Here is a 21,293-nt window from a genome sequence, read left to right as displayed (position 1 = left end):
CATTAAAAATAATTTCATTTCAGCAAAATAAGGTGAAGAGAGAGGAGCTTACCTGCGGGTTTTACTAACTACTGTGGGAGTATATAAATTTTCGAATTTTCTCCAACGTCCTATACCTTTGTCCTCTACGATTATGTCGTTGAGGACTTTCATCAAACACCTTCCGAGCAATCCTCTACTGATACGCTTCTCATCCCTGCACTCTCTCTCCTCTCTTTCTCCACATCCACATCATCAAAATCATCATCCTTCAAAACCCCAACATAATCAGCAAGACCCATATGCGCTAATGAAAGAAGACCCAATTCAAATTTGCTCTGAAATCTGGGTAAAATCCTTCTCTACTCCAAAATCAAAGCCTTTCTCTAATCTTACAGGCTTTCTTTCCAAATTTGATATCTGGGTTTTAGCATACCAGCGTTCTGTTGCGCATTTCACTGGCTCATTTCCTACCTCCAGCGCCATTCACTCGCAGACATTGCATCATCTTCTATCGCTTCGTAATGCTGTTGTTAAAGGTCAGTTTCAATGGAATATGAAAACTGAGTTGTATATTCGTAGTCCAATTGAAAAACCCATTACTGAATTTACCTCTAAAACAACTTTGAAGAAGCTGCTGGGTTCTAGTAACCCACCGTTTCAAGACCTTGTTGTTCAGGAGGCTTTGTTGTTGATTCTTGAACCTGTATTTGAGTCTAGATTTTCATCAAAATCACACGGTTTTCGCCTTGGGCGTAATGCTCATACTGTAATTAGGACTATTAGGAGTAATTTTGCTGGGTATCTTTGGTATTTGAGAGGTGATTTGAGTGAGGTTTTGGAGAATGTTGATAAGGGTTTAGTGATGCATTGTGTGGAGGAAGTTGTGAAGGATAAAAGAGTGTTGGGTTTGATTAGTTCTTCCTTTAGAGGGGCTTCGAAACGTTGTTTCGGGGTTGATGATGGCCGGAAATGGAAGAGAGGGGCGGGGAAGAGGAAAAAAAAGTGTGATGAAAAACGTAGGAAGTTTTTGAATCCGAATGAGCCAAAACCGGATCCTTATTGGCTTAGAACATTCTATAATTTTGCACCAGAGGAGGCAGCTAAGGTGCCGAATTATGGCCATTGTGGAATTCTTAGTCCTTTGCTTGCTAATGTTTGTTTAAATAAACTTGATCATACGATGGAGGAGAAAATAGTTGAGTTTTTTAGGCCGTCTAAGCTTGACTCGATATGGAAGGATTCAAAGACTGATAGTTGTCATAACCCTGCTTGGCCTGAGTTTGTTCCATCTGGTGGGAAGGAAAAAACAAGAAAAATGGATTATATACGATATGGTGGTCATTTTTTGATAGGCATTCGAGGATCCCGGGAGGATGCTGTGAAGATAAGGGAGGAGTTGATTGACTTCTGCAGTAGCAAACTAGGGATAAAGTTGGACTACTCGAAGGTGGAGATTGAGCATGTAAGTAGGGGAATTTTGTTTCTTGACCATGTCATTTGCCATCGTGTAGTATACCCAACATTGCATTACACAGGTACAGGTGGTAAAACTGTTAGTAAAAAGTGTGTAGGAACATTGCTTTCGGTTACTGCTAGCTTGCCACAATGTATTCGCCGATTCAGGCGCCTTAAACTGTTAAAGGGTGAGAAGGATCCAGAGCCATTGCCCTGTACTCCGATGCTTTATTCCAGCCAAGCTCATACAAATTCTCAGATGAATAAGTTCCTTGAAACCATGGCTGATTGGTATAGATATGCTGACAACCGTAAAAAAGTTGTTGGCTTTTGTGCTTATGTGATCCGCAGCTCTTTAGCCAAGCTATATGCTGCCAGGTATAAGCTCAAATCTCGTGCCAAGGTATACAAGATAGCTTCCCGAAGCCTCAGTCATCCTTTAAGAGGCAAAGGAAACAATGTGGCATCTGAGTACTCAGATCTTCTGAAGTTGGGTCTTGTTGATGCCATTGAAGGTGTGCAGTTTTCTCACATGTCTTTGATCCCCAGCTGTGATTATACTCCATTCCCTCGTGTTTGGGTGCCTGATCATGAACAAATGTTGCTTGAATACATAAAATTACAAGATCCTAAATTCTCTTCTGAACTACTTAAGTCAATCAAGACTCAAGGTCTAAGTCTACCCCAAAATGAGATATCTGAAATTGTTTGGGACTTTAAGACTCTTGGTGCAATTCAGTTTGACATCGAATCAGAAACGCATCCTTAAGGGTGGAAATGGTCTATTGGCAATATGGAATCAATTTGTGTGTTCCCTTTATGTTTGTACTACCACACTTGTAAACTTAAAGTATGTGCATATTAGTATAATTATAGAAGGGGAGGCTGCAAATACGAAGATTGCTGAAACAGTTTTGGGTTACGATTGAGGTGAGATGAGTAAAAGATTTGATTCATCTCATCCTTTTTTCATTATATATACCAACTTACCAAGGATTCTGTGCTTCATGTCAATAACATGGTTTGATTCACCTGTTCCTTTTTTATGTATAGAACTTTAAAGATCAATGTCTAATCTAATCTAATTTTGCCGGTGATGGTGCAGTGAAGCTATACACCTGTTCTTAATAACACGGCGTGTGTTGTCAATATAGTTATTTTCACCAATCAAACAGCTATGAGAACGTGGATTTCTGAGAGATATTAATGTTAGAGCTGGTGAAGGATGCTTAGTGTTCCACTGTTGGGACTAAGACCTAATTCAATATTACTCTATCAGATTCAGTGCAGCAGCTCCTATCTGGATTTTATGGTAAATATACTTGATTTTTACTATCTTAGCTTATAATGCCTCTCTTGTGTCACGTGGTCTTTTTTTTTACTTTCACGACCTGTCAAAATTCACTATCTCGCACCGAGCAAGGCTCACCTGTCTATTGAAAGGAATGAGATAGTCTATTTAGTGGAGAAGGGGTTTGGGAATTCCCTTGAACTAGGTTCCATTAATTATTATGTGAATAGAGGTGGATATGGACTCCAATGGAATAATGATTAAGACTCAATTGCAATAATCTAAGGCTCTTATTCAAATTTAAAAAGTATACATGCCAGACATTTCTCCTATCTTAATGTCAGTTTTTAAAATGAATTTAGATTTCAAAGAAGAATTATTTCAAAGAAGAATTAGGTTGAAGAGAAGCTTCTTTAGTGGTATTTGATTGGGTATTATAGAATGGAATTGAATGAGTTTAGGGGTGAGCTTGATACTATATCAAATTCATCCCTCAATTTCTTCAATTTATTGCTAGATTTATAATGCACTTTAAAAAAATGAACCTTAACATTCCATGCTTTTCTACTTTTGTAGTATGTAGTTTTTTCTTTTTTTAATCTAATTTTGTACTTCGTTTGATTCCTTTTTATCAAGTCAACGACTCCCTTCTCTCTATATTAAGTTCTTATCCTTGCCACCTTGTAACTTTTCTTGATGCCCTTTAGAGTTTAGAGTGTCCAGTATGAGAGGGTGGAGGGCTTTTTATATATCCTTCAATTTATATTTTAGAAGAATACCATTATTGTAGGGAATTAGAGGCAAATCTCATTTGCTACATTTTTTTTTGGTAAAAGAATGCAGCATTAAATAACATAGGCTAAAAAAAAATGTTTCTCAAATGCTCCGAATGAAAAAATCCTTAGCATTTGAGTAAAATGCTCCAGTTTTCCTATGGCCGCAACATTTGAATTAACAGAAATAGAAAATTTGCTTCCCTCTCTTTCTCAGGAAAACCCTAGTTACCGCCTTTGCTCCTCTTTCACTTTCCTGGCTTCCTGCTCTCTCAAATTCGATCCCTTCTTCCCTCAGCTACCTTTTCCTAATCAAGAGATAAGGGATGTTAGCTCTCTGTCTTCCCAAACTTCAATTCTATGTTAGTCTGCGTAGAGGCTATAGTAGTGTCTCACGACTGCAATCACACTACACAGAAAGTGCGAGCTCAAAGCGGTATGGCCACGACAGAAGTCGCAAACACTGGAAGTGCTGTTCTTCGTAATCTAACTATCTACATCAACAATCTCAACGAAAGAATCAAACTCACTGGTATTTCAGTTTTGCCTTAATCTCTTCACTTTTCTCTACTCTTCTGCTTGCTTATGCTTTTAATTCTACTGTAATGTGTTTTTTCAGAGTTGAAAAAGTTGCTATATGAAGAGTTTTCTCAATTTGGGGAGATAATCGAGGTATTTGTCATGTCACCCTTCTCTTTTGTTTCAAAGTTATGATTGGTAGACAACAAGATCTACTTAATGATTTCAGATTTTATGTCATTGTTTAGGGCAGTCTCCTTTTAATCAAAGGAACCGTGTTTTATAGTGTGTAATAGACTAGGGTTTTCAGATCATAGTTCTATTGAACAAGAAATTTTAAAGATAAAAGCTCGAGTCTTTGATCAATAGTGGAAGAAATTTGGATTCAAAAGTTATAACTTTAGGCTATCAGTCTTAACTAAACTTCATTCAAAATTCACATAATATGCTACTACTGCTCTATTGGCTATGTATACTTCAGCAATTACAAAACCTAGAATTACTTAGATTTGTCTTCTTCTTCATCAGAGAATTAGCTTGTCCCCTTGTTCAATTGCTCAATGCCATAGTGGGTTATTTTTGCACTGCTGGCATTTGTTGGCATTTGTTGACTGTTGCTTGCTCCTTTCCCTTTCGACACTCTTCTCTTTGCCTTTCTTCCTTCTCACGTACACTCTTAGTGGTGGTTTGAGTACCCTATGCGAGTCTATCACATCACCTTATCCTCGAGGTGGAACTTAGAGGAGTGTTGTGTCATGTCTTGTTTGTCTACCCAAATTGCCTCGGGTGATTGGCATTTCAGCAAAGGTGAATTTCATTTCTTAAGTCTTCGAGTTGGTGGCTACCACTCCTAACTTCTCCTACCATTGAATTCCCAAAACTAGATTAGCGTTTGTAGAGGAAAAAAATCTTCCGCAATCGTCACACCACCATCAATCTTCACATTCAACCTTACACTCCACTTCCTTTGGCAATAGCTCCATTTCCTAAAGTCACATAAGAAAACTCCCCTTTTTTCCACGGGAATTGCCGCTTTTCCCACCATCGTCATAGAGATGAAGTTGTGGGTCGCTCTCGGTTGATCATCACCACCACTCTCTGATCTTCGTTTTTCCCTTTAATTTCATCATTTTTAGGTTGGATCCATCCACCATTGAACATAAGAAACTTTTCGCTGCCGTCCCATCTGCCATAAATCCACCGTCCTCATCAACGATTTCATCGTCTTCCGCCGCCAATTTCTTGCGTGTACACCAATGATGCAACGAACTAGCGTGTTTCAATAAGAAAATAAGGTCGAAAGGTTGTTTGATAGATAAAAGCTTAAAGCTTGCGGAATAGCGTCAATGGCTTTAGGCCATTACACTCCAAGTTCTCACTACAATTTTCTGAATGATCTTCCCTCTCTAGGTTTTCTCTACTTATACTACTTTGACATGTACTACATAATGTGGCTAAAGGCCTTAATTGCTATCTTTACTATTGCTTGTCTCCTAGCTAAATTGCCACAGTGAAAGCTAATAGTCCAAAGTCCCTGCTACTTCAGAGAATCGTTGTTGCTAGTTGTTGCTTGTGCTTGTGTTTATAGTGGAGGGCTGGTTCTCCTGTCGTACACCAAGGTAATTGGAGGTGGTTGCGGGTTCATTACAAATGGCCCACTCCCTAGCGCTCGTCACACCGGAAACATAATCCTTTTGCTCTTTGTTCTTGGAGCTCTAATTCTATTAAGCGTCTTGTTTCTCCATTCTTCTTACTTAATTTATTGGAGAAAGATCGCCCGAATTTAGAATTATTTAACAGAACGTCTTGGGCTCAACAATTGATGGGCTAGCCTTGGCACTCTATAAGTCTAAATTAAGCCCAAACCCACTCCTTTACTATTCCCACTTAGTTTGTTAGGAGAATTGACCCAAATCTTGTACCTCCCACTACGCCCATGCATAGTTCGAAAATGCTGTTTCGGTCGCGATATCGGTAACGATCGCGTGTCGCGGTAACGGAAATGATGCGGTTGTCGTGGAACGGGTTGCGGATGTTGTGACCAAATTTATTTTGTAGTTTGATATTTTTTTCACAATCTTACTCATAAATTTTGAAAATAATATATTTTTAAACATTTTTAACAGTCAATTATTATTATTATTGTTATTGTTAGATAGACCAAATCTCCAAACAGCTTACTGATTTCTAAAGCCCAAAAAATAAATCTATGATAAAGTAAAAAGTTGCTCTAGTTGCTACGTGTTTAGAGAATTTAAATTTTACTGGTGAACAATTGTAACCAGCTGTCAACAATTTCAAGGTAGTCAAGTGCATGTGACTGTGAGGAGATATAAAAATAAAAAGGAAAAGAAAAGCAGTTGCTGTCAGCTATAGGAGAGAGAAACTTTGAAATTTGAAACACTCATCTTCTACTTCGCACCTCACATTTGAAGATACCAGCCACCGTAACAAAGAAAAATAAAGGGAAAAACGCTAAAACTCGGTCGCACCAGGAACGTACAGGCCGAATTGCTCATAAATGCGTTGTATTTTAACAAGGCGCTACACATCGGATAATCTCGGTTCGGTAAAATTCAAAACCGCATCATCTCGGCCGATATGTTACAATGCGGCCGCATTTTTATACCCTGTGCCCACGTGGATCTGGTTAATCCGATTATTTTCTTCAATCCGCCAAACAAACCCAAACTTCCTTACCCTCAAAAACTTTTGAGGAACAATATTAATGATCAATTTGGGAGATTTCTTGATATGCTTAGGGAAATTCATCTTTTGATTCCTTTCACCAATGCTTTGACTCAAATGCCAAACTATTCTAAGTTTCTTAAGGAAATTTTGAGTGGCAAAAGAGAGTGTAATGAGGTGGAATCAGTGAAGGTTGGGGAGTGTTGTAGTGCTTTGATCCATAATGACTTACCCCCAAAGATAAAAGATCCCGGAAATTTCTCCATCCCTTGCAAAATCAATGGTAATTTATTCCAAAACGCTCTTTGTGATCTTTGGTGCTAGTGTTAGCATAATGTCATATTCCGTTTTCAAGAAACTCAAGCTAGATGAACTCCTCCAAACCAACATGACCCTTTAATTAGCCGACCGTTCTATTAAGTTTCCCAAGGGTAGAATTGAGGATGTCCCCCTCAAGATAGGAGAGTTTACCATTCCCGTTGATTTCATTGTGGTTGAAATTGCGGAAGATGAAAACATACCTATCATCTTAGGGAGACACATTCTTAGCTACCTCCGGTGCTTTGATTGATGTGAAGGGTGGCCTTATTACTTTGCGTGTTGGTAATGACAAGGCAAGTTTCAAGCTCAAATCAATGCATGAGTCTTTATCTTATGTGAAGGGTATCATGTGTATCAATTCTCCTCCTTCAAATAACAATGTTTGTATCTTTGTGTCTTCTACTAACGACATTCTTGTACCTTGTGATGATGTTCCTATAAGTGTTGAAAGCAAGTTGGTTTGTGAAGATGTCAAGGAATTCTCAAGAGGATGAGGATGTGATTGAAATACCTTTATGGTTTGAGCGGATGGTCTGAAATCGCTCACTCAGGGGAATAAGAAAGCAAAGAAGAAAAAGAGAGTTCCCGAGGAAAAGAAAAAGAAGTTGAGAAGTAAGAAGTTTGATTCGGTTTTTGTGATGCAAGATGATATGTCTCATGAGGTTGTTTAGATTTTGCCCTTTCTACCACTTTGAATAAGGTAATTTTCTTTGACCCTCCATGATTTGGAGGAAGGGCCGAGCTAAGGACCTTAAGCAAGCGCTTTTCGGGAGGCAACCCAGACTTCTAACTTTTCTCTTTTCATTTTATTTTTCTTATTTCTCTTTTCTTATCTTTCCTTTTCTACACTTGTTTTTGTGTTTGTGCTTGTAGGGTGTTTTCATGCGATATGGATTCTCTTGATCGAGCTTGAACATTATTTTGAGGTGTTAGGTGTTGGTGATGGATGTGTGCTCGATACTCTTTTGAATTTTGAGCCATGCGAGTAAGGCAATTGCAAAGTCGAGTGTTAGATCAAGGGCCTAAGATGGAGAAAGAGGTGAAACAGGGTTGCGCGGGCATGAAGGAAATATGTGCAAGCGCGCTAGAGGGAATGCCGATAGCAATTCTGCTGCGCGCTTAGCCGAGACCTTTTTCTTCCTTCTTTTCTTTTTCCTCTTTTTTCACTCTTCTACCTCACGACACTCACTCCTTCTCACTCTAAACTCAAACCCTCACCCCCAAATCTTCCCATTCATCATTCTAAATCACAAATTTCCCACACAAATTCATCAATTTCTACTCAATTCTCCTCAATTTAACCAAATTACATACTACCTCTCACCATTTCTTCTTCTCCAATCTCAAATCTCCATTGGATTCCAAATTGGGAATTTTCGATTTTGGGTGAATTGGTGCTCCAAACTTGATTGATTTTGCTTTTTGTATGGTATATTCATCTTCTCTACTCTTACTCTAGCTTGTTTCATCATATTTGAGTGAGAATTTGATTGTTTTATACTTGTGAATAGTGGTAATATTGGTTTTGGTTATTTTGATGATTAAATTGATAATGTTGATTTTTGTGATTGTTGTTTATTAATCTTTCTTGCTTTACAATTGTTGTTGTTGATTGTTTAACCAGTGTTTGAAAAAGCGCGCCTTAGGCGCACCTAGGCACTGAGGCGCAAGGCGATCAGGGGGAGCGCTTATTTTGGTCTAGGCGAGGTGTTTTGGGTTAGGCGCACAAAAAGTTCCCGAGGCGCACTTAAGACGCACTTAAGACGCACTTCAAAGAGGCGCACTGTGGCGCAGCAGAACCCCTCTCGCTTTAGTGCGCCTCGAGCTTTTTTAAACATTGTGTTTAGCATTGTTGTGCATCTTTGGTGACATTTTGGTAAAGTTTGGAAGTAGTTTCTTTGTCACTTGATTGTGGTGGTAGTATTGTGGTGTTTGTGATATTAGTGTGGGTAGTGTTTGTGGTTGGCAATTTGGTTCATTTGGTGTTCATCTTTTTGGGATAATTATGTCAAAAGATATTGAGGTCATTGTCTTCAAAAAGGAGAAAGGGGAAGGAGCCCTAAGTAAGGATTGAGGAGCCTCCACCTACCCCCCAAGCACAAGACTCTAATGAACCCTCCCTTACCTTTACCCACTCTCAAATTCCGTAACCCACTACACAAACCAATGTACATCGACCTCAAGAAGAGAATCATAAGACCATCTCGCCATTATCATAGACATGATATGATCAAGTTGGGTATTAATGAGGACTTTGGATGTTCTTTGAGAACCTTCGGATAGGTGTTTTTGTGAACTACTCCTACCGTATCCATCTTGAGCCTACGTGAGAGTTTCTTGCTTCCTTCTCTACCATCGCGGTCGGTGACACCGACTTTGAGATTACCTTCCAACTTTTCAATGAGCCCCATACTCTTTCACTCCGGGAAGCGGCTCTTGAGTTCAATCCCGATGCCGATCTCCTCTTTCCTTAACATGAGCACTTTAATGGGTATGCGGAGTATGCATGGTGGAATGCAATTTTGGGCAAGGAGCAATTCAATGCTCGTTACTCTTTAGCAAGTGAGGTTTCCCAACCTAGTCTTCGGGTGTTCGGGTGTTGCATAGGCTTTTGGGGTACTCGGTTTTCCCAAAGCAAGATTTGGGGAAGCTATCAAAGCTTGAGTTGGTGGTTCTTTGGATAGCCACAAGAGAACTTGTGGTAGTATGGTCACTCGGTTAGCTTCGGAGCTAGGGTATGACCGTTACTTTGCCTCTTGTACTCCGGTGGGCGATGCTAAATATCACTACCTCGGCATCCCTCGAACTCAAGCAAGTGAATTTCATCGCAAAGAATAACAATGATGAGGTGTTCGATTGATTAGTAAGGAATGAGCACCCCTGTTATCTCCCAAACCCTTCCTTGACTTCCTTGCAACGAGATGTTCCAAATGTTTGGTTTGTGCCCTTGAGCAATCGGTTTGTGGGTGCTTCAATTGTTCGTGGATTAGGTGCTTGACTAATTGATTTGTTTAGGAAATGTGCATATTATTTTGCTGATAAGTCAATGAAGTTAATGAAGTTGAGTATTAGTTTTTAACTTTGAGTAATATTTGTATGACTCATTATTATGCACATTGAGGAGGACGAAGACATTTGCTCTTTTAGGTAGCATTAGGTGATTATGGAAACATTTGTTCCCTTATTGCTACCCATGTTGTTGTCCTGCCTTTTTTGTTGTTTTAGTTAGATTACAAGCTTATTTTAGCCCCATTAATTACTAGTCCCAAGCGGGAGAGCTAATAGTGAGAGAAATTGTAGTATGCGTTATTAATTCATAATGTGGGTGGGTTTTGAAAAGTTGTTATGTTGTGGATTATTTTTTATGGGTTTGAAATTGTGAAAATTGAAATATATTGAAATAAAAAGTGTGAAAAAAAGAAGAAATAAAGTGAACTTCAACAAAGAGAGAAAAAAAAAAAAAAAACACAGAACAAAAGGGAGTTTCAAAGTTTATGTTCTAGTGAAGGTTTCCAAAGAAAATTAAAAATTCAAGTTGGTTGTGAATTAGAAATTCAAAGTTTGTTTCACTCTAGTGTTCATTGTATATTAATTAGTTTGAGTGATGTTATGCGAGTTACAAAAAATTGGTAGAAATTATTTTGTTTTGGTGAATTTTGGTAGGGTAATTTTTTTTTTTTTTTTTTTTTTTTTGAAAGGCAGGTAAGGTTAAGTTGTGTTGGAGATATTTTGGTCATTATTTATTTTTGAACTTGGTTTTATTTATTAGGATTTTGGCTTCCTAAAGCATAATTTAACTCTCACGTTTTCCCAAATTTATCCTCCTTTCACCCTAGCCTTACATTACAAGCTTTGAAGACATTCTGACATTTATGCATAGAGTTATATGAATGTGAATTTAGTTGTTTATGAATGCAAAGAATGATTTGACATATTCCGAGCCAACTATTAGTTTGAGTGTTTGTCTTTTTAAACACATGAGTGTTGTGAGTTTGGAGGGCATTGTGCACATTAAAGGGGTTGGATGGAGAGAGATCAGGTACATTTTATATTTGCCACTAGAATGAGTGAAGAGTGTGTGAGCACTAATCATGGATTCCATATACACTTGTGGTTTGCTTTGTTTAACGATTGTTAGGGAGGATTAGTATTCGGATGGATTTGATTGGTTGATTTTGATGCATTTTGTTGGATTTGCCTTGATTAAAGGTTTTGTGATTGAATTACTTAATACCTTTCACCCTATTCATGAATTGTGATTTTTCTAGGACTTGTTATGCCTTTGCGTGGTTGTTCTTCTGAATTATTGATTCTTGATTGCATCTTGGATGATTTTTGTTGTCGGCATTGTTGGAATTCGTTGATTAATTTTCTTTTGATTTTCTGGTTTGTGTCCCTAATCGGTGAAGCTTTGAAAGTTTTGCAATTGTTCTTGCGATTATTTTCAATCATGACTGAATTTTAAACGAAATGCCACTAAACCCATACCACAAAATAAGCCAATCTCTAAGAAGAAACTCCTGCCTAAACTCCCTTAAACCGTCACCTTCCCCAAATATGATTCTCACTCCTATCCCCTAACGCAATCTGAAATCCAACTCTCTTTCCCTAATCTCGCCTATGAATGCCGACTAGCCAACATTTTTACGCATCCCGTAAAGCCTACATTGTTCTTTTTGAAGAAAGATGCTGGAAAGTTGGGTTTACATTGGAGGATTGTATGTACCTTATCTTCTTGTTCACGGGAGAAATTCCTAAGATTCGAGTACTCCTATAAAGACTTGTGAATGTTTGGCTTCTCTTGAAGTTAATGGGAATTTGAAATCTTATCCGAAATTATATATGACATATTAACTTGATGGAGTGGCACGACAAATGTCGGTGGTTGAATGATGTTTTTGGTTGGAAACAAAAAGGAGTGATTCACCCGGACAATTTAGACACTTTTCCACATGGACTGATTAAGAAAGAGGATCTATTTGATGCTGCTAAGTTTTGGCTTGAAATTACTAATAGGGAAGATTGGCAACTTAGTCATAGCAAGTCGTCGTCCATTATTAATCCAACCATGAGGATTCTTTATAGTGTAATTAAGGGTGCTTTCTATCCTAAAAAAGATATGAGTCTAGTGTGCACTAAAGATCTTCGACACTTGTGGTTCCTATTGAGTGATAATCTACAGAAGCACTCTGGCATGTCTTGCTCCTTGAAATATTACCTGACATTCATCACATGCATAGCAAAAGGCACGAGCATCCTTAAATAACAAAGGCTAATAATAGCCACATTGAAGCACTAGTTAGGCAGTCGCAATAGATACAAGATGTCCAAAGGTAGATTATGGCATTGATGAACTCCAGGAGTATCAAAATCCGCTACACATCTCCGAAACATCCCATCTGCACACTTATGATACATATATGGATAATGTTGAAAGTGTTGCTTATCATCATGGTAAAACTTCTTGCGTTGTTGGTAAGTCAAATCTAGAGGATGTGAACCACGTACATAAAAATTAGCATAAGAATAAATGATCATCGAGGAAAGAGTCATCTACAAGGCCATCTGAAGTAGACTTTAATCTCAATCGAGAGAGGTTATTTGCAGTGATGTTCTCGACACGCTTTTATCTTGAATCTCTAAATCAAACTTTTGAAGGAGTAAAACATCGAATGAGCCTCGGTTTAGCCTTTCTTGGCCAAAAGATATTTGAGAGCAGCATGGTAAAGTGTGAACAATCACTTTCGAACCAATGTGGTAAGTTTGAAACTTGTCTATAGCATAAACGATCGCTAATAGCTCCTTCTCAGTGGTAGCATAATTCATCAGTACTTCATCTAAGGCCTTACTATCATAGTAGATAGCATGCAAAACCTTGTTTTTCCTTTTCTAGAGCACGGCTCCCGCAGCATAACACGTGATATCGAATGGTAAATCCTAGGTTGTATGATCGGAGCGGTTATTAATGCTTCTTTGATCCTCTTAAAAGACTCTATACAAGCATCAGTAAACTTAAATGAGGCATCCTTAAGTAATGAGTGAGTGGTTTTGCTATTTTTGAAAAATCTTTTATAAATTGGCAATGAAAACCCGCGTGACCACAACCTTGACATTTACAGGAGGGGGATGTTTCTCAATCACCTCTTGGCCTTGCCCTTCATTAGCCATGCATCACTCCTTCATTAGCCATGAAGTGGCACTTTTACCAATTCAAGACCAAATTTACATCCGTACAACATTTTAGCTCCTTAGAAATATTGTGCAAGCACATATCAAAGTCAGTAATGATGCTCTCACAGAAATTGGCCTTCATACGTCTTTGAAATGTCACGGGGGCGTACACAACCCAAATGGCATTTTGTGACAAGATAATGTTCCGTAGGGGCATGTGAATGTTGTCTTCTCTTGATCTTTCGGATGAATGGGGGGAAGTGATCTTTCAAAGTGGCGGCATTTAACCAGCGATACTCGATACACATATCCCAACCCGTGACAACACGAGTAGGAATTAGTTCATTCTTATCATTCTTAACAAGTGTTGTCCCCCCTTTTTTAGGAACGACTTGTACCGGGCTTTCCCACTTAGAATATGAGATGGGGTAGATGGGCGTTAAGAAGTTTAATTACCTCTTTCTTCGTCACCTCTTGCATGTTAGGGTTCAATCAATGTTGTGGTTGGATGCAAGGGCGATGATCTTCTTCCAAATTTATTCCGTGCATACAGAAATTAGGACTTATCCTTGCAAGATCATCACTACACCCGATTGCCTTTTGATGCATGCGAAGCACTTTCAAATGCTTAAAAAGTTGGCTATCATCGAGTTTAGCACTAACAATTACATGCATTCCTCATTATCATCAAGAAATGCATATTTAAGATGAGAAGGTAAATGTTTTAACTCTACCTTTTTTGCATCAAATCCTTCGACTCCTTTAGGGGCATCCAAGTCATGAATCATGGAGTCAATCTCAGCATCTCCTTCTCCTTAGAAACCTCCAAGGTGAGAACTGCTTCTAATGGATCATCAAGCAATTCTTGAAGCATATGGTCTCTTGTAATCTCATTAATCACACTAATCCTACAAGTATTCTTAGGAGACTTCATTGCATTAGTTAGTTTAAAATTCACTATATCATCACCAATAATGTAAGAGAGGCCGACTTCACATCAATAACATCACCTGCAATACACAAAAAAGGTCTACCTAAAATGATCGGGGTTCGACTATCCTCCATATCCAAAACTATAGAGTCAATAAGAATGTATAATTTTTCTACTCGAATGGGGACATCCTCTAAAGGGTATTTTATAGAGTGATCCACCATTTGCAAAGTTATTTGTGTGATCTAAAACTCCCATATTCAACCTCTTACAAACAGAAAGAGGCATAATAGACACACTAGCACCTAAGTCACATAAAACTTTATCAATAAATAATGCACCTACCTCACATAGGATGGAAAAACTACCAAAGTTCTTAAGCTTAGGTGGGGATTTATTTTGCAATATGGCACTACAGTTTTGTAGTTTGAGCAACTACTTTAACACCACCAAAGTCTTTCTTTTTAGTAATTATTTCCTTTAAAAACTTTACATACATTAAAACTTGAGAGACCAAATCTGGAAAAGGAATGGTTTCCTACAAGATTTGACCATAGCCAAGAACTTATTGGTTGATCTACCTTGGTCTTTTGCATTTGGCGTGGGAATGGTAGCTTTGGCTATGAAGGCTCAGATCCTTTTTTTTTCTCTTTGTCAGCATCACTTACTTTAACTTTCCCATCCTCTAAGGTGGAAACATCATCCTATACCTCCTCTATAACATCACTCTTCTCCTTTTAAAGAGTCACATCATCAATAGGCATTGATGGGCCTTTATAGCTAACACCACTACGAGTAATAATAGCATTGGCGGTCTCCTTAGGGACAAGTTGTTCTGGTAAGTGACCAAGATGTCTTTAGATATTGGTACCTGCCTCTTGTGCGAGTTGGTTCCCCAAATGGTTTGTCGTGTTTTTCAAACTCCTTGATGTTATCTTCAGTGCTTTACTTCATGGATACCATTATTCTCATTAGGTTAAACATAGTAGGCTCTTGAGTGCTAGCATTGCCTTGAGAAGGTTGTTGTTGAGGTGACCTATTGAATCCTATAGAAATGTGTGGAGAGGCTCATTGTTGATTGAGTGGAGGCCTTGTAAAATATTGCCGAGGTTGAGGATTTTGGACATTGTTGCTTCGATATGAAAAGTAGGGATGATTTCTCCAACCTGGATTATATGTGTTTGAATATGGATCATTTGGTGCCTTTGTTGAAAGGCATTCACTTGCTCCATTTGATTAGTGTCTTGAGAATTTTGAGCACATTGATATCTAAAGTGACCTTGTATACCACACAATTCACAATAGAAATTAGTTTGCAGAAAGACATAGCATTAATAGATTTAAGAAAGGAGTCTTGTGTGGCCTGTAATGCATCTATCTTTGCGGAGCCATTTAAGATGTCATGAGTGAATAGGCTTCAACTTCCATCTTCCCTTTTATCTCTGCGGAGCCATTTAAGATGTCATGAGTGAATAGGCTTCAACTTCCATCATCCCTTTCTTAGCTCTAGAGAGGAGAATTAGTTAGCTGCAAGATTAGCAAGAAAATCATACCGTTCTTCAATTGTTTTGTCAAGTAACACACCACCGGTGCTAAGTTAACAATGCATTTGGTCTCGGGTTCTAGTCCGTTATAGAAGATACAAACAAGATTCCACTTCTCGGAGTTTTAATGAGGGCATGATTGTTGAGGATCTAAGAATCTATCTCATGCTTCCCTAAGAGATTCCCCATGTCACGAATCAATTGGTTAATGTTTTAATATTTTTTTATTACAAAAATCTTCCTTCCCCAAAACCAGTCTGCACCACATGACCCTTACCATGGCCACCAAGCCATCAACCTCTAACCACCGCACCGATAACCTTACATGGATGGATGGACCTCTAACCACTTACTGCTGCAACTCCGCTCCTCTCCGCTAGAACCTAAACCAGTCACGATTATCGACCACTCTAAAAGCATCCTCCTTCCTAAACCTAGCCACCATCGTGACACTGTCGACCGCCTTATACACAGGCCACCTCCTTACTTTTGCTATCTTTTCCTCTCTCATTCTTTATTCCTCTTTCTTGTTCTCCCTCACGCATCCTTTTACCCTCATTAAACCCTAATTCAACCACCAAAAAAGGGATTAGTGTTTGGATTTAGACTCGGTGGGAATATGGGCGGTGCTTGGCAATTGTGTGAACAGTGGTGACAAAGGGCAGATGGGCATGGGTCTAGGTGGATGGGCCGATAGCCGGTGCCTAGTGGTTAGACTATTGGAGACATGGAGATGGCGGTGACGAGGGGGCTAGGTGCGTGGAGAAAGAAGAGGTTAATTAATTATTTTTTTGTAAAAATGAATGGGCAAACAAAATTGCAACACATGGCAACGTTTACCAGTTTACCAGGTCAAAGCAAGTCGAGGACCATTTTTGGAAGAACCCATGATAATTGGGACTGTTGTGGAGTAATCAATTCTTTGACTCTTTTAAAGAAGAATGCTAATAGTTGGGACGTTTCTTGTTAATTTTTCCAATAATAAATAAATACATAAGCTATGACGCTATTGGATGATAAGAGATGACGTGGTACGATGCTCGACTTGATCACCTCAAACGGCCAAGAAGCGATTGAGCAACACGAGCTCTTTGCGAGTGAGCTATCACTAAACATTTGTGTGAAGGTAGCAGGGTCGGCCTATATCTCGCTAACGAGCAAGCTATTGCTCCCTCGTTGAATGTAGCTGCTGGGGCCTTGATGAGCTAGTAGGCTTGCATAGGGCATTGCGCACGACAGTGATTAGCTAGCAAAGGAGGTAGCTGGCGAGCGACAGCTAGCTACTCCTTGGACTTACGACTAAGGCATATCCCTTGGCTTGTCGATGCATTAAAATCTTAATACGAGCTCGTGCTTGCAATAAAGGCTATGAAACAACTCCAATTTGCTTTTAGGGATCTAGAGACATATATAGGCACAAGGTCAATGAGTCATCGGCTGAAATCAACATCCTTCCATCCAACAATTACTCGATAAATGCTGAATTCTTCCGCAACATCCAAATAGATATGAAAACTACGTGAGATATTAAGCGACAAAGAGACTTAAAAGTAACCATAAAAGCAGCAAAAATGTGTTCAACAATCCTATATAAATATGATTTATCACTCTTCTTTAAGGCCATTTACAAACTGACTATTATTACACTTTTAGGTATGTCTTTCAATGGCGAAGCAAGCTCGATGGATCGCTTGACTGCTAGCCAACTACTCGTGCAACGAATCTGGGTGTGACGGTTGAAAGTCGTTGATCACCCTCCGTTTTTGATCCTGCCAACCCCTGAATGGCTGAACGGATGCCTTTGTGCTCCTACTGAAACCACTTCAACGCAGCACCATCCATGGCCACAGCGGCTGCCTCAGCTTCTCTCCTTCCGTCAACTTATAAAACTCAAATTACATCTTTGCCCTAGCAATCCAGTTGTCTGGATCTTCCCCCTCAAAAATTGCCTAAGTTTCCTATGCTTCCAACTACCTCCACCTCCATGGCTGCGACCTCCGCTGCCAGCCCACACTCTTTGGCCTTACCCACTCATATTCTCTCTCTTCTTCCCTTCTTATTGGTGTTCTGACTTTGTAGGTTCCGTTCACCTGGTTGCACTCCCCTTCAAGAGTTCAAGGTGGACTAATGGTGGGTTCTGACAGGTCAGCGGCCCCTTAGCCAAGGCCCTCAGTTCCTTCTTAAACTTCTGAATACTTTGCCTCTCTAGGGCGGCCTGAGTTTTGTGGTGCTCCCGGAAGCAGTCTATCAGGCCCGCCAACCTCCTGGCGTTATCTTCTTGTGTCTTCCTCTCAGCCTCCACGAGGGTGGTGATCAGCTGCTGTATAGTTTGCTGGGCAGTTTTTATAGCCTTGCTAATGGCTTCGTGCACTACCTTACTGAGGGAACTCTCCTGTGTTGCAAGCTTTCCATCAAAGGCAGCGAGTTTCGCTTCCAACCTGTACCTTTTCCTCTAATCCGTTCAGTCGATGTATCGTGGTGGCCACCATGATCGACCGCTCTGATACCAAGTTGTAATAGACTAGGATTTTCAGATTATATGTTTTATTGAACAAGAAATTTGAAAGATAAAAGCTTGAGTCTTTGATTGATAATGACAGAAATTTGGATACAAAAGAGAGAACTTTAGGCTATGAGTCACCCAACTATGGTGTTAGGTGCGACGCGTGCCTTAAATGAAAATTTCCGGCCACTTATTTCATCGGAGGAGGTGAATCCATGCGTGCTAAGTGGATGGAAGACTACATAACTGTTCTAGAGAGTGAAAATTCACCTACCGGTAAAATAAGTTGTCGAAAATTTTCATTTATAACACATATTGCACTTAACACCATAGTTGGTGGTGTTTTGGCTACTATGCAAAGTTCAGGGTGCTTAGTGCACCTAAGCCATACTTTAGGCTGTTGCAGCCAATTTTGCCTTAATATAATATATACTTGAAATCTATAAGGTGCTCACAATATCAATAAAGATAGTGCACATTAGTTTAATGAAATGACTTGAACACATGATCTGTATTGAAATTTGCCTTGCAACCTGTTAATCATGTAAGCGGCTTTTAGGAGTATCCTGTGTTCCTTCTGTCCTTTCAAGAATGCATTTTATAACCACCGAAGGAGAGCTGACATTGTTGAGTTAATTATTTCAGTTAAAGTCATTACATATGTAAATAATTTGATAGACTCCACTTTCAGAAAAGTCAACTTATGTGTACAAGTCTGCTTAAAAAACATTACTGTTGATGCTGCTATATTGATTGCTGGACTGATGGGATTGTTATCTTTATATCTTAACAATGCATATTATCATGCTTTCTGCTTCTTTTGATTATCTGATGAACAAGTTTTCGACTTTGGCCATTTATTTATTTATTTATTTTTTTGAATTCTATTTAAAAGTGCCCGTATCTTATACTTGTATTATATTTTGATTGTTCGATGGTGTCATGCATTATTTGTCCTTCCCCTCATAAAAGAGGGGAAGAATAGTGGAGTTATGTTTACTTAGTAGAACAAGAAGGTAGTTATGAATACTCATGAACAAAAAAAGTCCCTTCAAAAAAAAAAAAAAAAAAAAAAAAAAAACAAAAAGAGTAGAATCATTGAAAGAAGACAGAGCTTTGTTCTACCTTTGTTTTTTAATCAGACATGTGAGAAGACAAGCTTCGTTCACCTATTATTTTTTGGATGGTTAATTTGCACCTGTATGTAAACTAAATTTGGGGACTTGTTTAAGGATCCACTCTCTTATAACAAAGGTCTATGTAGAGTTATTTCACTCGCAAATTTTTATTTATTTATTTATTTTTTTCAGTATGCACATCAATGCCAATTTTTTTCCCCATATTTGTTGGCTCACGATATTCTAAGTAAATGTGGGTCTGTGGTGCATATACATACTAGATGGGATAACATCATAGCTTAAACGATGATTGTGGATCCCTGATTGATCTAGTTTAATTTTCTTTTGATCATTTTGAGTACTCTACAATACATGTATAAATAGCAGTTACTGTGCATGTGCATTCTATGCAATGATTAGTTATTTATTTATTTTTTTTTTAAATTTGACAAAACTAACTTATTAATTCATACGTAGTTTATGGTTAAGCATAAGTCCTTGTGACTTTAATCAGGAATCAACAATGAATATGAATAACCTAAATTTTGCTTTATACTTTTACCTTGAATTTGCTGATAACATCCTGCACAAATAGATATAAATCAGCTTGCAGTTTATTTATTGAACGAAGACGATCAGTGTAAGTCCAACATTTTGTATTTTCAGGTTTTCAGCCTTGTATCAGTGTTTTTGCTGGGGAGCAACTGTAAGCTATGGCAGCTAGGGATGAGAGTATGGTATATTGCTGGCTTTTTCTGATGTGGCAGTTGATAGTTTTGTTGTTGTATTTTCGCTATACCATTAAAGTCTGTTGCTGCATTAGCTTGAACATTTGCTTATTCATATATAGCTAGGTTCATAAAAAATAGGAATATTGTAGTTTATAACATTCTTATTAAAGCTATATTATTAAAAAAAAAATTATACTCTTAAATGCTGCTCTTCAATTGCTCACAAATGCTCCAGTTTTTGGCATGAACTGCAGCATATATGGGCTATGGTTTTTGGTTTGAACTGCATCAATTAAGCTATCAAATGCTCAGGTTTAGCCGTTTAAACTCTAGCGATTGTGAAAGTCCCAAAATGCTGCCACGGCTAGTGATGCAGTCCTAAGTTGCAGCACAAACCAAATATTTTGAATGTCAAGGTCTTTACTGCCTTTGGGAGTGAGGTTTTTTTTTTTTTTTTTTTTTTTTGGAGATGGGGTGGTTAATTTGGCTGTTTTGTATTGATGTAAATCATAATTACTACTTCGTATGCAATTATCTTTCATTGGTGGTTGTTAGCAGATCATATAATTGTATTGATGTAAAGCATAATTATAATGCAATTATCTTCCACAGATGATTCTTAGCAGAGCATAAATTGTATTGATGTAAAGCATAATTATTATGGAATTATCTTCCACTCGTCTTCTTCTCTCCTGTGAGCCCAAATACTTGATCTATGATCCTTGTTGGAGGATCGCCGGAGACCGGGGTTGACGGTGCCTGAAGCTGGCGAGCCCACCTTGGGTTTTGCTGGGAATTGGATGAGGGAGATAGGGTAGAGAGATCAGGGTGTTCTTATTTTTGTAGAGAGAGAATGACTTTCAAGATCCTTTCCTCCTTTATTATGAAAGAAACAACACAATAATTCATACTAAACTTATATAACAAAAAACTAACGCTATTCATATTAGAAAATAATCTTAGGTTGCGTTTGGAAGCATGAAATGTATTTCAAATGGTGGAATTCAATTTCGATATTTGAAATCATAGAATTCAATTCCATTAAAATGTGTCTGGGAAACTTCAGAATTTCAACTCCAACATTTCAAATTCCAACTTATATTTGGAGGTGAGTGGAATTTGGAGTCAAGGAATTGAATTTTCAGGATAAACTCGATAAGATGATTAATTAGCGTTGAGAAGAAGTTGTAAGCAACTGATGATTTTATTTAGTGGAGGCAGAATCGTGGTTGTTATGGTGGTGGTAGCGAAGGAAGAGAGTCGTGT

At 38.5% G+C, this 21,293-nt stretch overlaps 1 pseudogene across 1 annotated transcript; it reads left to right on the top strand.

Annotated features, from left to right (window-relative positions):
- The first annotated feature begins 143 nt into the window (after positions 1-143).
- On the top strand, positions 144-20,496 carry LOC145579196 (nuclear intron maturase 1, mitochondrial pseudogene; annotated as a pseudogene). Its single transcript, XR_014099087.1, has 5 exons — positions 144-2,367; positions 2,543-2,749; positions 3,919-4,033; positions 4,121-4,173; positions 19,963-20,496. The product of XR_014099087.1 is annotated as a nuclear intron maturase 1, mitochondrial pseudogene (transcript).
- The last annotated feature ends 797 nt before the right edge of the window (positions 20,497-21,293 follow it).

The sequence above is a fragment of the Chenopodium album genome, chromosome 14 (assembly GCF_948465745.1).
Source record: "Chenopodium album chromosome 14, dcCheAlbu1.1, whole genome shotgun sequence".
Classification (NCBI taxonomy): domain Eukaryota; kingdom Viridiplantae; phylum Streptophyta; class Magnoliopsida; order Caryophyllales; family Amaranthaceae; genus Chenopodium; species Chenopodium album.
The sequence above is the reverse complement of the archived record's forward strand: the minus strand, read 5'-3'. Positions and strand labels throughout refer to the sequence as shown.